Source organism: Dipodomys merriami, unplaced genomic scaffold (assembly GCF_024711535.1).
Source record: "Dipodomys merriami isolate MVZ:Mamm:240054 unplaced genomic scaffold, mDipMer1.0.p SCAF_98, whole genome shotgun sequence".
In the NCBI taxonomy this organism is placed as follows: Eukaryota; Metazoa; Chordata; class Mammalia; order Rodentia; family Heteromyidae; genus Dipodomys; species Dipodomys merriami.
Window position 1 is genome coordinate 1367892 of NW_027206601.1, and position 15705 is coordinate 1383596.

The 15705-nt window shown below is 46.8% G+C and overlaps 1 long non-coding RNA gene across 2 annotated transcripts in view; it reads right to left on the reverse strand.

Moving 5' to 3' along the window:
* Positions 1-1818: 1818 nt before the first annotated feature.
* Positions 1819-15705, reverse strand: part of LOC138822046 (uncharacterized) — a 56541-nt gene continuing 42654 nt past the window's right edge. For both annotated transcript variants that reach the window (XR_011370305.1, XR_011370306.1), the window contains exon 3: positions 1819-2127. This is a non-coding gene — a long non-coding RNA (uncharacterized lncRNA). The remainder of the gene's footprint in view (positions 2128-15705) is intronic.

Genomic DNA, 15705 nt, shown 5'->3' on the forward strand with positions numbered 1-15705 from the left:
TCTGGGGAGGGGAATGGGGATTTGTGCTTTGTTCAAAGGCATTTCACTCGGAAAGGATTTGTTTCATAATACAACTAAATAGGATTCTCATAATGTATTTCAAATGAAATGCAATGGATGTATATTTTATATTTCTGCAGGAAAACAAAAGAGTTGAGTATATCCCATTCTATCTGATACACTTGTAAAAAGTCATCACCAATAGTGCCAGGCCACCCACAGTACCCGCAACTCAGCAACAGATGTATCCTATCATCGGTAGAATATTTTCACACCATAAATATGATTAACACGCCATAAATATTTCCATCTTGCCTCTTCTTCGTTCTCCTCTATGGCATAACCGTAGAGAATGTTTTATATCGTCTGTCCTCTAGTTTTGTCCTTCATTGCTTCATCCTGTCCTATAAAATTTCCTTCCTTCCAGTGAAAATACTCGCACCAGGTGAATAATTCTACTTATCAGCAGTAATGAGAAAATTTTAATCTTCATGGCCTAGGACCTTCAGCACCATGCTAAGCAGCGCTTGCTCTAGACAAGGCTGAGGGAGTGCTTGCCTTGACAACATGCCCTCCAGCCTTCTTACCTCTGTGCTTCTCCAGGGTCCTGAGTGCTCAGACCCAGTCTCCTCCCATCCTCAGCACCCCTCACTTCTCTGAAGCCAGAACTGTGTGTGGAAGCCTCCTAAATTCTGTCCTCTGGAATACTTCTGCACAGGGTGAGCTCATGAAAATTCTGGATGACTTCTCTGCAGCTAATTATTCAGCCACCAGGTCTGTGAACCTGGATTCCTCTCTCCCAACCCCCTTAAATAAGTTGCAGCACCCAAGGCTTCTGCACTAGGACCAACTTCCTCTGGCCACCATGTAGATGACAACTTCAAGTCCCTTAACTCAACAGGCACCAGTGGCTCACACTTGTAATCCTAGCTACTCAGGACATCTGAGATCTGAGGATTGTGATCCAAAGCCAGCCCAGGGATGGAAAGTCCATGAGTCTCTTATCTCCAATATACTACTCAGAAAAAGCTAGACGTGGTGCTGTGCTCAAGCGGCATAGTGCTAGCTTTAAGCACAAAGAGGCTCAGAGACAGCACCCAGGCCCTGAATTCAAACCCCAGGACCAGAAAAAAAATCTCTTAACTCCTTCTCTTCTCACACATTGGCCATTTCTGGCACCAGTCTCCCAGTTGTCCATTCTCCCTTGATTCCTGCAGATGCCAAGGACTCCACTCAATGCCCTTCTTCACAACTCTCTGATGTCTTTAAGATGAAATATAGTTTAGGTTATTTATATCTTTTAGAGAATTTCTCAGCCAGGCACGGATGATACATGTCTATAATTCTAGCTAGAGACCAAGACTCAGAGAATCCTGGTTCAAGGCCAGCCATAGCAAAAAGTTATTGAGAACCTCATGTCAACCATTAGGTGGACATGGCGGTAATCTATATTTCAGCTACACAGGAGACTAAAATCTGTGGATTGTGGGTCTAAGCCAGCTCAGCCCACAAAAAGTTATGTTACCTCCATCTCAATATTTAAAAAGGTAGGTATAGTGATATGCATCTGTTACCCCAGCTACAGGGGAGGGGCGATGACACACAAATAAGAGCATCACAATCCAGATGGGCCTGGGGACAAAGTAAGACCTTATGTCAAAAATAAACAGTGTTTTGAGATATGGTTTAAGGGACACAATGCCTGCCTAGCAAGTTCAAAGTCCTGAGTTCGAATTCTAATATCACAAAAAATGCATACACTTTGACATCTAAGATATTAAATTTATTAGCATAAAATTTTTTTCCTAATGCTCCCTTCCTTCCCTTTCTAATTTCTGCAGGATCCTTACAGGTGTTCGGTTTTCATGTAGAATTGTATTCATTTCTGTATAGTCCTGGCTTGCGTTCCTCTGAATTTCTCTGGCAACTTGTTGCTCACGAGGAATATTCTTACTGAAGGGAGTGGGAATGTACAGTCTACTTTTCAGGATTCTCCAAAAGCTGGCCCCAGGCAGCTGCTAATCCTTTGCTCTGCACATTTCTGCATGGCTGGCTGTTCTCCTTGGCCAGTCCACATTTCTCCAGCTCTGTCCACATAACTCCATGAAAAAAAAAACTAGATAATGCCTGTTGAAAAAAAATATGAGAAAACTTGCAACCAAGCAGAATGCTGCTCATTACAAATGGCATACTACTTCAGAGAGCTGGACTTCTCATTTATTTCCTGATGATGGAAAAGTAATGCATGTGCAATAGAACCTACATTTCAAATTTTGCATTTCCCCTGCTCCAGGCTGGATATATGCAGTCTGCTCTTCCCTTGATTTGCTGGGCACAGGGAGCAGTCACATTTCCTAGTCACTGGACACCATGCCCGTGGTCTGATGTCCCCTGGGCTCATCCACATATGGTACATGGCCACTCACAATCCCCACCTTTCCTATGGTTGAATAATACATGATATGTATTATTCAATAATAATAATAATAATAATAATGTATTATTGAATAATACAGGATATGTATTGCCACATTATTGTCCCCTTCCTATAATTCCATCACACAGACATAACCAAAATGCCCATGGATGGATGAATGGCTAGGGAAATGAGATTAAGCCAGGCCTGTAGAGAATTCTACAGGAAGTCTGCCCATGGGCTCTGCAATAGAGGGGACCGAGGGAGCCTGAGTAAGCAGCAGGGGTTGGGTGGGCCACTTCTGGCAGAGTGGACAGGCCTAGGTTGTGGGTAGATGCTGCAGGGTGATCTGCTCTATGGACCAGCTTTTCCTTCCAAGTGAGATTTCCAAACAAGTCACCTGATCTGCATCACTCCATTCAGAGGTGTCATAAGAAGTTAGAAACTGAGGCTCCTGGGTTATTGAACAGAATAAAAACATAGCAACTTAAAAAAATCACTGTAGCCCAAAAAATATGACACAATTTCCAGGAATCTGTGGCTTAATCATCCCCCAAGGAGGAACTGCTACCTGCAGCTCTCACCTCAGGTGATGTGTGTGAGTCTGACCCTCAGCCAGATAGTGGGTGCTTCTTGCCAGGCACCCAGGAAAAACCACACACAGCAAGGCGAGTGTGACCACTCTCTCCACCTGACTTCCCATTCTTGATGGCTCTGATTACACCTCCAGAGCTCCTTGCTGGACTACTTCTCTTCCATAGAGAGTCCTTCCTCCTGGGGTGACTCCCACAAACCCAGAGGCTTGGAGAATCTTCCCGTCACTGTCTGTGTGAACTCTACCCACTTTTGCGACGCCATCCACACACATCAGTCATGATGCCTCTTTCGTGTGGAGCTCCTGGAAACACAGATCTCAGGCCTAAAAGAAGAGGAAGAAATCCTTGCAAGCTGTCTCCTTTCCACTCTTGGGAGATGATGTGGTGTTTAGAGAGATCCCATGGTTACCAATGTTTTATTTAAGTACAATAGGGAAAATGGGACTGCTCCAGCCCCTACAGAATGGGAGGAAAGAGCAAATAACAGTTGCATTTCTGAAAGGTTGAGGATACACATCAACTCACCCCCAGCCCCACCGCCACCACCCTATTTTCCACCCTCCCCTCATCCTGTGACCTACTATTGAATATCCAGGAGAGTCCCCACAGGGCCAGGATTCAGGGAGCATGTCACACTGCACGTTTTCTAAGAGCCCAATATAGAGCCCGCCCACTCCTCATTGTTTCCAACTATTTCAGTAGTAACAATAAAATTCTTTTTTTTTATTTTTAGCCTCAGATCATGTGTAGGGTGCTAAAAAGTGTAAAAGGCCATTCCAAGAATAGCGAGTGGGAAGGTTCTAATTAATTGTGGGGACACTGTTCTTTATTAAATCTTGGAAATTTTCAGGGGGAAAAAGAAACAAACAATAATTGCAACAGATGAATGAAATGCGCTCATGAAGTCTGAGGCAATGGAAATGGTGACGTGGTGGTTACAGAAGGGAACTTCCTTAGACAGCAACAAATAAACAATAAATAAATAAAAACAGATTATAGACATGAAAAGCCATTGTTTCTCACACACAGACTTTTGAAAAGTTCAAGTCAGATAAGATGATCTGGACATAAGAGTTTCAGAAAGGATACAAACCTTAGCAGTACAGATTTAGGCAGTATTTTGACAGAAATGTACAAAAAATATTCATTTTAACCATGAAGTGTGTATCACAATATTCAGAATGATAGGAAGAAAAGCGTGCTCCAAACACATTGAGTGGTAATTAAAGCAAGGCCACCACTGAAATATTTACAAGCGACAACAGTAGGAGTGCATTTAAGCAACTCACAGACAGAATCTGTCAACTACCAACATATACATGATTAAGAAATCAAATTGTTCAGGGAGTAATGATGCATGCCTGTAATCTCAGCTTCGAGAGAGGCAGAGACAGTAGGACTGCAGTCCAATGGCAGCCCTGGGGAAAAGCATAACATCCTACCTGCAAAATAAACTAAGGGCTAGGGATATAGCACAAGTGGTAGACTATCTTCCTACCAAACAGTGGATGCTGAGTTCAAACTCCAGTACCACTCAAAAAGAAATCAAGTTGTTGAGTGAAGCCAGACCCTCCTAGAGCATGACAATAACCTTCCATAACAAATCAGTTTTACTGGCTCGACATTGTCTCCAGAGAGAAAGAGAACCACACACTGCATTTTATCTTACCTCCAAGTTGTGGATCTTTCTTGGGTTTGGGAGTTTTCATCAGTTTTAATCCATTTTAACCTGACAGGTCTGAGGTATTAAACAACATCCTTCCTTTTTCATTCCCATTTCTTTTCTGGAACATCTACTATTTTATTTCCCAAACTCTCTTTTCCTGCAAGATTCAATGGAAGTACTACATCCTGCCCCATCTCAATATGCATGGGGCCTGTGAATGGGGCTTCCGAGGCGACAAGCTCCACAGCCTCAGCCCTGTATTCTCATCCAAGGCATGGCCCAGTGATTATTCTCACGTAGGTAATGAAGAGTTGAAACTAATACAGCAGTTTGAGGAAGTCTCTCTTGCATCCCATTATAAGAGGGGGAGCAAGTGCTCTGGTGACAAAGACCTTCATGATGGGATTGGACGTAGATGGGGAAATTTAATTTTCTTCTGCATCAGAGTTGATGAAAAGTCCACATGCCAGGGGGAGGAAATGGCCAGGAGATGGAGAAAACAAGATTTGGAATGGATTTGATTCTCCAATATCATCTTCTATTGTATGAATTAGATCATTTGAGTCATTAATGACAACGCTATCTTCTTAATGACTGGAGCCCGCTAAGAGGAAGACAGAGATTCTGTGCCTCTCAGCCGCCCCTGTGGGGCGTCTGGGAAAGCACTGTGAGTCAGTGCTGGGATAGAGAGAGATGGGCAACGCTCAGCCCACAGCCCTTTGGAGCTAATCCTGTGCTGGCCAGAGTCCCAACGCAAGCAAACCCAGACTACCCTCCCTCTGAGGGACATGTGAAAATAAAGAGCTGTTGTACAGGTGTGTTACATCACAGGAAAGGTGAGATCCTACAGAAGGAGACATTATTCACCTGAATCACCACCAGAGTCAGCCTGGCAGGGCCCTTGGGAGTCCTGAGGACTGGTGTTGAGTGGGTGGTCTCAGGGGAATTCAGCTGAGTGGAGCAACATCATTCAGGTGGGAAGACATGGAGACGAGAGGCAGACAGGGCTTGGGTCACTCATTTTAGTCCCATTGATGTGTGTCCAGGTGATAGAGAACATTCCAGAGACCCACACACCTAAGCCTCGTCAAGCTTGCTCAAGCTAGTCACCCTTGGCTGTTGGAAAGACTTGTTTCTGAATAAATGACCATTCTTTTCCCACAAACAAAAATCAACAATGCTCACACAGCAGCACTGCAGTCACGGATCCCGCATACTACAGTGAAGGGTGCTTCAGGCCACAGAGCACCTAGGACTGGCAGCCATGAATGAGCCTTTGTTCTCACCAAAGCCTTGATATCAGCCATGTATGCTTGGCTCTGGGGAAAGGCAGGGTGTGCCACAGGCCTGTGGAGAAGTCTTCATTACCTGCAGGGACAAAAGTTCCCTTTCTACAACCACTTACATAAGATTCCAAGCTGGCCCAGGGAGCCCCTGATGTTCATAGGAAGGTCAGATAACCAGAGCCATGCCATCAATGGCCTCTAACTGGGAGCAATGCCACCAGAATTGGAGCTGTTAGGGAAAATGCTTGAATGCTGCTTAGCATCCTTTCTCCACGGCAGGTGGAGCCTGTGGCCCTGGTTCTCACGCACACTCAACAGCCATTGTCTACACACTTTGTCTTTGGGCTCCTCTGTGAGTCCCTAAATCTATTCTCACACAGGGGGGCTGAAAACGGAGTCCTGACCTGGAAGGAGCCCCCTTCCCTCTTTCTTTTTGCTCCTTCCCAGAGGGAGAAGTCCTGAAACATTATCAAGAACCTACCAGGCTCTCCAAGACCCCCCTGCACCTTCCTCTGGAACGACAGCGCCCTCTAGCTAGAGAAGTTTGGACCCTGAGAGGCCCTGGCCCAGCTCCTGTTAGAAGGGCCTGTCAGTGAAAAGCAGCTTGTCATCAGAGGTAGAGTAGATCCATCACTGCACTGTTTTCTGGATTCACAAACTGGGACCCTCACCCCCATGAGCTTGCATTTATGGAGAGAATGTGTGAGCCATCCCAGGCCATTCATGGATGTTCCTTTAGGTCTTAAGTGAAAGGTTTGATGACAATATCACTATGGGGTTTTCCACATAATGAAATTTCAACTAGCAAGTTAGTCCTGCTTAGCAATTGTGCACTAAAGGAAATACTAATGGGATACAACTTTCAGGCCAGCTGAGCTGAGAGACAGGGCACTGTGCAGAAAGCGAGGGATCCTGAGGACAAGGGAGACATCTGGGCCTGGGGATGCCTTTCTGCCTGGGAATTGGAAGATAACCCACTTAATGACAACTCCGAGAAGAAGGTGACAATCAAACTCCAGACACAAGCAGAGTCTCAGAACACACAGCACCCCACAATCTAGAAGACACAATGCACCAGCCCAGAGTCTGTCCAAAGGCTTTCTTCTTGCCTGGGTCCTACATGTGTGGATGTAACATTTACTTGCCTGTTGGTAGCATAGGAGAGGACAGCATTCTGATTATTACACCACATCACCCTGCTCCATTTTCATGGTCTAGCTGCATGTAGGAGGGAAGGTAAATTGCTAGGGAGGTAATGATGCATTGAATTTGTAGTCTGAGTCCACCATTTCCTTCTGCTACCTCCTGTGTGTGGATGGGGGAGGGGGTCCTTGATGGGAGAGTGAGTGTGATCAGGACTAACTGCTCTCACCCAGACTTGACATGAGATGAACTCTCAACCTGGTTTGGCTCAAGCATAAGGACAAACTTTGGGAGTTCTGTCAAATCGCTCACCGCTCCCTTAGAAAAGGCGAGAATGTCGTGGTGCTAACCATGTTTTCTAAACCCACCTTTTGCCTTTGACAACCTTGGACGTGTAGACTGACTTTATGTCTCAGGCCTGGACCATCCATCTGCAATATTTCTGGAGCCATGTGAAGCAACTTAGGTTCCCTGGCTATTGGGTCCTGGGATTGCAGCAACCAAAGGCATCTCACATAACACATCCAGGCATGATTTCTAGAATATATTATTCTCACAAAGCACAGAGACTTCAGCAAACTTTTCCCTTTCTGCAGAATCCACACCCTGGCTTCCGAAAACCTGGGGCTCTTCAAGCTCACACCAGCTCTCTCGCCACATGGGCTTCTGGTCCTATGCTTCCCAGCACTCACTTTTTATTTTTGGTGTTTACACATCTGCACCATCTGTGTGGCCCTCACTTCCTCCACGACACGAGGAAGCAGGATTCTCTCCTCTTCCCTTAGCCTGCATAGTAAATGTGGCCAGATTTATGCTCCTGGAAGTGCAGCTCAGTGCTGACTGGAGGCTGTCTTGAAGTGAGGACCCAGGGGAACACTGGCCCCTACTTTCCTAGTCTCCCCAATTCCATGAGTCAACTTAGGAACAGGCAGAACTATATCCTCCCTCAGCCCAGCAAGGCTGATCTCCTGCAACAGATGTTAGAATGGAGTTTTCTCTGCTCTGACCAGGGAACTAATGAGGGAAGTGCAAATCTCTACTGCCTGGGAAATAACAAAACCCTCACAACTCTGTCCAGTGCTCCCTGAAACTGATACTGCCGTCCCCAATTCATTAATTTTTATTTCCATAGCATTTCCTGGCAATGACTAGGAATTTACAGCAAAGTTCTGGGAAAGAAAGAGGGTAGATTCCATTGGATCTTGGGGGGAGGCAGCCACAGCCCTTGGATGCCTGGCTTTCTTACAAGCCAGTGAGCAGGGTCACTGTAGGGTATTGGACTACTACAGCTTGCCTCAGACACCTTTCCACAAATTCTCTCAAAATGATACTCCAAAAAAGTGAATTATTTTAATTTAGAAATGCAGCGACATGAGTGAGGAGAGGAAGATGGTAAGTGATCCAGTGGACGAGGATGCCTGGGCAGAACCTGGCAGCTCTGCTGGGCCCAGAGGTCTCCACTCAGCTGAAGAGAGGCAGAAGATACACGCAGGAGGCCTCAGTACTAAGCAGGTCCTGAGGGGCAATCAGTCCAGCAAGCTGACAAGAGCCAAGGTAGGGGGAGAGAGACTTGTCCATGGCTTGTATGCAGAAAGGACTAGGGTGGGGACATAGAATGAAAGCAGCAGCCCCCCTTAGGAGCTGAGCATCCTTGATTGCCACATACAACCACTGGGAGGAACTATGTCTCCTCAAGTTCCTTTGGGACCTGCTAACCCCCAGGACCTCAGGATGTGATTGTATTCAGAGATGGGGCCACCAAAGAGGTAATGAAGTTCTGGTGATGCCAATGGAGTAGGCCCTTGATCTAATGGAACAGTTGTTTTTACAAGAGGAGGAAACAAATATAAACATAGACAACCACATGAAGATACAGAGAGATGATGCTGTCTACATGTAAAGGGTGAGGTCTAAGGAGAAAAAGCCCTGCCCATGCCTTGACCTTGAACTTGCAACCTCCAACATGTCAAAAAAAAGTATATTTCTGTTGATGATAAACCACCCATTCTATGGTACTGTTGAGGCTGTCTGAGCCCACTGCTCACAGGCCCTGCACTATAGGCCTGAGCCCCAGGCCTTGAACTTCCAGATTCAACAGAGCAGGGTTAAGCCCATAGATCAGAATGGCTAAGAAAGGGGATAACAAAAGACTTCTCATAGGAATGCACATGAGATGCACTAGGGCTAACAGTGGCTTATGTTCCAAAGCCTGTTCACTCAGCTGGTTTCCTGCATCCAAACAGCTCTGGGAGAGGATCCTGAGTCCCACACAGGCACATACCACACAGGCCACACCTACTTGTCTAGCCATTCACATCCTCCTTCTCAAACAGGGCTGGGACCAGGGGCCAGAGCACATGGACATGGGGTTTTCTGAGTCACACTGAGCAACCGATGGTTTTGAGACATGAAAGTAGAGGCCCCACGCTTCTTGCCTGGGAAATGGTAGGGTGAGCTTCCTAATACCTTTAAAGATGAGGATGGGGTGGTTAGACAAAAGGAAACAGGGACAGATGGGCAAGTGAGGCTGAGTAAGAGGACCAAAGGGACTAAGCCTGCTCAGTGGGAGGACTAACAGGACCTCCTTTCAGAAGGTAGAGCACATTCAGCCCATCATGGACTCCAGCATCCACTCCTCCATGCCTCTCCCGTGGATTCCCCACAGCCCACTGTGGGCACCAGCCCTAGCTCCTGCCCTAAACACACTGCTCTCCTCCTGCCTGACATGTGAAAGCTATTGTCCAGATGCCAGGAATGGACCTGCAACATGAGTGGCCTTCCACAAATGTTTTCCCCTTTGGCCTTTGCATATAAACAGATGAGGATGGAGATTGGGGGCCACTATTACTATCTGAAAGCCAAGAGTAAATGTGTATGTGTGTGTCTGTGTGAGAGAGAGAGAGAGAGACAGACAGACAGACAGACACAGAGACAGAGACAGACAGACAGAGAGACAGAGAGGGAGGGAGAGAGGGAGGGGGAAAGGAGGGAGGGAAAGAGAGATGACATGTCTAGGGCTTGGGGTGGCAGAAAGCAGGGACCCCTCTGTTTCCGGCTCACCTATATGGATCTTGCTTACCTCTGTTGCCTACTGAGACGGAAGTGTAGCTCCACTTCCTGCCCACAGAGCAGGGGGTCCCTCCCCTCAGCCAGAAGCAATTCCTATGGGCTTTGGGAGGTAGATCCCACATCTTGATTACTCATTCCTATCTTCTGTTCCAAAACAAGCACTCCATCAGTTTCAAGACGAAGGCTTGGCCCCATCCTCTCTCTCCCCACTGAGGTGGATTGGGGAAGAGCCTGAGGCAGTTGATCAGATCCTCAGCTGTATGGAGTCGCTTCAGTTGTTAAGTGAGCTAGTGAACAAAAACACCTTCTGTTTCCTTCGGGCTCAAACTCCCTGTTTTAAAGAAATTTAACACAAATGAAGCCAGGCTACTTATGGTGGCTTACAGCATTCATCCTGGGAAACAGTTTCCTTAGAAACCTCTACGTGATTTTAATGATAGACTTTGGCCATTGTTTAACTTAATCACTGCCTTTTTACAAGCACATAATTTTCTAAGGCTTCCAACCTTTCTTGCTCATCACTGCCTCTTTCATCTCCTCCAATAACCTGTGTGATTGTTGTCCCGTTGTCAGTGAGAGAGTCAGGCTCAGAGACTTATAGGGGATTCCCAAGGGCTATACAGCTGATATGAAATTAGATTATTGGCTCCACGTAACCCCAAATGTTAGTTCTTGCCCTGCCAAGAGCAAGACACTCCTTTCTTAAATAGCACACACCCCCAGTGAGAGCAGTTTTGTACATTTTCATTTTGCAATGCTCCTTCTAGGGCGGGCCTTGTTGAAGTTGAGACAAGCCCAGTGACTATTAATAGAGCTGGTGATGTGTACACTGGCACTCAGGTGTGGTTTCTAATGGGGCAGGTGCAAGAAGCAAAGAATGTAGGGAGGTGGGGAAGAAGGCATTTCGGGTCAAGGAGAATTCTGAAGCCTGCATTGTCCGCACAGAGGCCACAGGGAAATGACTCCAGCTGCCAGGAAGGACAGCTCAGGAAGGAAGTCAGGGTCTCAAGGCATAGTGGAAACCAAATGCTTTGAGTTAAGATGGTGAATCACCTTCTTCCAGAGACCCACCTGCTACAGGGCTGAATCTCCAGTCCTTAACACCCCCAGCTGGGGTGTTTGAGATCATTAGGGGCGTGGCCTCAAAGGGAATGTTGGGACCTGTGTCTTCCGCTCTTTCATGTCCTAGCCATGAGGAAATCAGCTACCTTCCCATCACATGCTCCCACCACGAGGTGCCACCTCCCACAGGTCCAAATTAATTGGTCCAAAATTCTGAGGCCAAGCAAATCTTCCTTCTTTGTAAGTTGAGTGTCTCGGGTATCCTGTTGCAGTCATAGAAAGCTAAGTAATGTATCAACAATTCTAAAATCCTCCATGTTTCCTTCATTCCGCAGTTGGTGATCAGAGCACTGGAAGGGCAAATGTGACATCGTGGCTACCTGGAGACCACGGGGACTATCATCACTGGCTGTACCAAGCACACATGATGACCCAGGAAAGCCTGAAGGTCAGAAGGCCTGAATGAAGTCACTCCCACAGGAGTGAGGCCTCTGGGATCCACATCTGCCCTCCCTGTTATGTGTCTAATCAGCCACAGCTGCCCAAGTCTCTGCTTAACCCTCAGATGATAGCTTCTGACTCCTTCCCTCTGTGGGGGACATCTCACCCCTTTCATGGCTTCTATCAGCTTCCCAGTCAGATGTCCCCTCTGGGAAGCCTTCCTGGGCTCCCCTGTCCACTCCCTCACAAACCCACCGACTGGCAGGTGTCTTCTATACACTAGGCACTGCTCTGGGAAACAGGGCTGGATGCAGAGCAGAAGCAGCAGCTGTGGACTCAACATACCACTTGGGGTTCAGGCTGTGTCTGAGGAAAATGGTACCAAAAGATGAATGCAAAATGAGACTCTGGATCGTGGAAAGGGTTTACCTGTAAGAGGCCGACAGGCTTGAGCATCCTTCACTTCCCGACCACCTGCCTGTGTTGGCAAGGAACATAGCCATCTTCTGCCCCTCTCCCCAACACGCCATCACGTGCATTTCACAGGAAGGGGGACCACAAAGAAGGACTCCGCAATGAGGGAAATCAAGTGGGTAGTGAGGCACAGAGACCTTACAGGAGGCCATTGTCCCAGTGATCACACACATGTGGGGAAGAGTCCAGAGGCAGAAACAGCATTAGGACATTGAGAGTCTGAGCTAGACAAGGTGACTCCAACAATGGACAGAGAAAGCTGAGGCCACAGAGAAGCCCAGTGCGGGGAGGCGACGGGCTGGCAGCACAGGTCTGGGGCACCATCATGAAGCCCTGTAGTAAGATGGAGTGTCCAGGACAATGACAATCTGACTCTAACAACTAGTACAGCTCCATCTTGTCCTTGCACTGGGTTAGAAGATACATGTTGGCCCACGACAGTTTTACTGAGTCTATTCAAAGATTCAGAGAGTTGAGAATCAGACAGCACCAAACCACAAACTGTTCTGTGCCCCCGTTTAGGAGACACATGGGGAAACTTTACAAGCTGTTCCAGGAAACAAGACAAAAAAATAGCTAATGAAAAAGTGGAAAGTTCTTAGAAGTTAGTTGGAAGTTTCTGATAGGGTAAAGTTAAGTTTCTTTTATAGGTTATGTTGAGTTGGGCTTTACTTACATTTGATCTCAGGGATGCTGGAATTGAGTCCGCCTAATGGCTTCCCCATTAACTACCTTAACCATAGCATTCCACTGCCATGAGCGCCATCTGTGATCTCCACTTAACCACAGTCTCCTTGAAGAGCCCCAAACCAAAGTCATCTGAAATACCCGTGTGCTTACTTCATCCTGGCAAAGAGTATGTCTCTGGGTCCTCTCTCTCTCTCCTCTCTCTCTCTCTCTCTCTCTCTCTCTCTCTCTCTCTCTCTCTCTCTCTCTCTCTCTCTCCTCTCTCTCTCTCTCTCTCTCTCTCTCTCTCTCTCTCTCTCTCTCTCTCTCTCTCTCTCTCTCTCTCTCTCTCTCTCTCTCTCTCTCTCTCTCAAGAATTACTTCATGAGGACTGTGTCCCTCTAGGCAGTTTCAAGCATGTATATCCCTAGGGAGATTTTGTGTGCATAGTGACAGTACTGGGGCTTGAACTCAGGGCCTGGTCACTGTCCCTTGGCTTTCTACTCAAAGCTGGCACTCTGCCACTTGATCCCCAAATCCATTTCCAGCTTTTTGCTGAAGAATTGGAGATAAGAGACTCACAGATTTTTTTTTTGCCCGCACTGGCTTCTAACTGTAATCCTCAGATCTCAGCCTCCTAAGGAACTAGGATTAGAGGCGTGAGCCCTTGGTGCCCCACACCCCTGAGGATATTTAACTGCATGATCTTCACTCTCTTGGGAGGAGAGGCATGGAACACCTGCTCAAGCACCTACTGAGAAAACACCTACCAGCCTTGCAGTGTGTTTAGCAAACAGTGATTTCAGCTGGCACTTCCTAGATAAATGGTACATGACACAACCAGGCACAGTGGGGGTGGAAAAGCTCACTCCCTTGAAAGAGGCAGAAGCAAGACAGGAAGCTGGTGTGGGGAGGACAGAACCCACTGCAGGGTGGGCTGAAGCCAGGTGAGGGATATACCCAAAGATGATGAAAGGAAGGTCAGATGTTTAGCTTCTTTAATTTCAAAGTTTGTGCAGATGGCTACCCGGTGTATGATCATTTTTCGAGTAAAGTGATAGCATTGCAAATGTAAAGCATCGTGCATAGGGCAGTTGACAACAGCCACAGTGCCTTGGGTCCTTATCCTGAAGCCCCTGCTGTCAGTGGCCTGAAGACCTTGCACAGACAGCTCTGCTAAGATGGGCTGGACATGTTCAACAGACATGCCCATGGGGCAGTAAGTTGGGTGTGCAGAGCAAAGAAGGTCCCTGCTCCTGTAGCTGAGCTGCAAAGGAAAAGAGAACCAGGAGGTGTAATAAGAATGGGGATCTGGCTAGCCATGCACTGGTGGCTCACACCTGTAATCCAAGCTACTCAGGAGGCTGAGATCTGAGGAACAGGCTCAAAATCAGTGTAGGCAGGAAAGTTCATGATACTCTTATCTCCAATTAACCAGAAAAAGCTGGAAGCAGAATATGTAGTAGATAATAAATAGTAGAGTGCCAGCCTTGAGTGAAAAAGCCAAGCATTATCCAAAGGTCCTGAATTCAAGCCCCAGTACCACACACAAAGAAGTAGGAGGAGGAAGAGGAAGAATGAGAAGGAAGAAAAGGAGGAGGAGGGAGAGGAGGAGGAAGAAAGGACTGGGACCTCTGTGTGTGTGTGTGTGTGTGTGTGTGTGTGTGTGTGTGTGTGTGTGTGTGTGTGTGTGTGTGTAACTCTTAAAAGTAATCTAGAGTTTATAGCTTAATATAAAAAAGTCTCTAAACGCATTCATATTGTATTTATATTAGAAGCAGAGAATAAGGGCTGGAGGGCTTTTGAATGTTGGTAAGCAGAGCAGCCCTGAGCTAAGGATACCTGGCTATGGAGGCAGAGGAGCACCTGTAACCATAAAAGTCATCATTTAGGGGAACAGAGCTCTCAGTGAACTATGTGCACAGAAAATGAGTCACCTCTCTTCCTCCTTCTTCCTTTTCCCTTGGTGGTAGACATAGTGCTGCCCTCAACAGTGAAGCAGTAACTAAGTGTCTGAGCACAGGTGAGAAGCAAGCCACCTGCAAGGTGTCAGTGACCCATCCCATTGGGTTGAGAAGTTTCCACACCACAGAGAAGGTGCCCTGGAGGGCCTCATTATGGAAGAGACAGATACCCACTCAAGTCACCACATGTCAGACAGAAACCAGCAGTGAACGCGTCCACAGAAATAAGAATTCATTTGAAATACGAATTAAGATTAATATCTTCAAAGGGATTTGAGAGGACAAGCTGGCATTACCAAGACAGTCAAGTGTTACTGCAAATTAAAGCCATTAAACAACAACAACAATAAATGGGCCCCAAAGTGGCTTTTTAAAAAAAAGGAAAACAAAGCAAAACAAAAAGCAAATTAGTGAACTGAAAGATCAAGGGATAGAGATCTTTCAAAAAAGAAAGAACAAAAGGGCAAAAAAGTAGAAACCCATAACAATAGCAAGAAACAAACAGTAAACAACAACAACAAAATGAAATTAGCTACAGAACTTCCAACTGCTAAAAGTGTCCCAGAGTGGGGACCTTGGGAGCCTCTGGATTGTGCGGGACCTGCCCAGCCCCAGGGACAAGTATTCTGAACACAAATGCTTCATCAGATGCCAGGATGTGCCACTCAGGTGCTCTGCCTGAAGGACCACTGTCCATATGCTAGGGAGAGGAGCCTCTCTATGAGGTGCAATTTACATATAAGGACCACTACAGCAAGAATGGGGCCTTGGCCCAGTCTCTGACCTTCCTGGAGGGGCCTACATCCCATAGGCAGGCAAGCAGGGATACAAAGGTTCACCCTAATGGCCCACTGGCAGAGTGGCTCCTGCTGCTCTATTTTCCCTCCTTACCTCTCATATAAAAATCATACTACAGCCTGCA